Raw genomic sequence first — 2,475 nt, forward strand, 5'->3', positions numbered from 1 at the left:
CCCTGCCCCAGTCAAAGTACCTCACTTTGTTTCATTTATTTCCTATTACTTACAATATAGGAGGAGGATGAAGAAAAAAAAGAATGAAAAACAGGAGAGATAAGAGCGAATGTTCTTTTACTTGGCTGGGTCCTGGGAGAGGGGAATGGTGAAAATGAAGCTGTGCACAGGGTTCCACTAACTCTAAATCCACCATGGCTCACCTCACAATCTGGTTTCACTGGGGAAGGAAACAGCAGGCCTTTCTGTGCACGTACCTTCATCTGGGGGAAATCTACCCGGCAACAATTAAGAAACCTCTTAGGTGTCTTAAACTGCCCCCTTTTAAAAAGTGAATCTTAAAATATTCAACCCCTAATATTCAAGTGAGTCTTTTTAATGGGCCTGTTGCATACTAAAGAGGGAGCTCCCAAGGACACAGGTGGATCCAGGCGTCGTGGTTCTCAGCTTATCCTGGCCAGCCAGCTTTGGCCCTATCCTTACCTGTCTATTTACCTCATCTCTAGCGGCTTATCACCATGCAATGGAAGTGCTAGTGTTTATCTGTGCCCTGCTCTGCACAGTCCCCCAGGTCTATACCACAGGGAGAGCTACTCCTGTTTCCTTGTGTCGTGCTCTGCATCTGACAAAGTGGGTATTCACCCACGAAAGCTCATGCTTCAAAACGTCCGTTAGTCTATAAGGTGCCACAGGATTCTTTGCTGCATGCTAGGATTGTGTGTTCCCTGCCCCAGGCCCTTGCTCTGCTCTGGACTGTGTTCCTCCCTGGTGGTACGTTTCCGTGCCTGTCCCTGGGAGATGGTGGGCAAGGCTCTGTAGATTGAGTGCCCCCGTTTGCTTCCCACTACCCCCAGCAGAGCCTTGGCAAAGAATGCCAGTCTCAAGGTGGCATGTGTGAAGTTCAGTGGCAGCCGGCTGGGAGCTTCCCGTTGGGGGGCTGATGAGAGCATAGGTTTGGCCTCTTTTGGAGGGCAGGATGATGTATGGGAAAAGAAGTCATGGAAGGCTTCAGGCCCAGGCTCCTGGGGATTAGGTACCCGTTGGATGGGAAGGATGAAGCCACTGACCGAAGCTATCCTGAGACAGGTTCCCATGGGAAGAGGGCTGGATGAACCAACCCATGTTCATACAGGCACTAAGGCTCAGCCTGGCAGTTAATGCCCTGGGGCCAAGAAGCAGAAAGGATGAAAACAAACTCTCATGTAAAGATAGTGGCTTCCCCAGGGGAGGCCATTAAATTGCTCTGGAAGGGGGCAAGGGGCAAGGTGGGGAACAGCAGCATTTAATCCTATGGTGAATAGGCAGGCAGGTGGGTTTAGATCATGTGCCAGCTGCTGAAAGGGCTGCCACAGAGCTACTTACAAGGGCAAGGCCTGTCCTCAGCTCACTAGCTCCCCTGGAATAGGAACCCCACTGCGCAGCTGTAGGGAGGCATCTGTCTGTCAGGGTGTCTGTCTCTGTGCACTTGTCAGTCATGGTGTGCACATGTGTTTGTCTTAGTGTGCCTGTGCACAGGTGCATGTGTGTCAGTTGTGGTGTGCATGGGTCGGTCTGTGTGTCCATGTGTGTGTGTGTGTGTAAGAGAGAGAGAGAAAGAGTGTGTCATGGTGTATCTGTGTGCATGCATGTATGTCAGGCACAGTCTAGCTGTGCATTAGTCTCAGTGTGTCGCCTGTATGTGTGTTGGGCTCAGTGTGTCCATATGTGTGTGCGTCAGTCACAGTGTGTCTAGTCATATATGTGTGGGTTGGTCTCAGTGTGTCCATGCATGTGTGTGTGTGTGTGTGTGTGTGTGTGTGTGTGTGTGTGTGTGTGTGTGTTGGACCCTGTGTCCATGTGTGTGTGAACGGCTCTTCAGACCCTTCTGAAGGAGCTCTGTAAATTGTAATCAGATTAAGGCAGCCAATCACTTAGACCCTTGAAAAAGGCATACGTTTTCTAATCAGTACCTAGCATTGAGTCTCACAAAGGGTCTAAGTAACTCGGCAGGGGTCGAGCCCTCTGGAGCGCAGGGGAGGGGGCGCTCCTTTCTTTTCTCTGTGTCCCTTATAATTATGTCAATTTGCTAGCCAAATTGTTTGCTTGAGTGGACAGTGGGGGCTTGCCCCCCCGGCCCTATTCATGTGGTAATGTGGGAAGGAACATGGCCTCCTGGCTTCAGGAGATGCTGCCAGCCTCTTGAGGAACAGTACACATTCCCAGAGCAGGGACCTGAACCCACAGGGGAGAAACTCAGGCAGGCTGCTGGCTGCTAGTGCCCTTCCAATGCCCAGCTCACAGGGCAGGAACAGCTCACCAAAGGGGTGCTTGGCTTCCACACAGCGTTTGCTTTAACTTTCATTCTTCTTTCATGTGGTTGAGTCTTGAGGTTTCTTTTCCTGTTCCAGGGCTGCTCACTGGAGGGGACACCGCAGACACTGGGGAATTCAGCTGCAGTGGGATGCCACTGTGTTATGTACAGCATCTTTCAGACAG

This window comes from Gopherus flavomarginatus, chromosome 9 (assembly GCF_025201925.1).
Source record: "Gopherus flavomarginatus isolate rGopFla2 chromosome 9, rGopFla2.mat.asm, whole genome shotgun sequence".
Classification (NCBI taxonomy): Eukaryota; Metazoa; Chordata; order Testudines; family Testudinidae; genus Gopherus; species Gopherus flavomarginatus.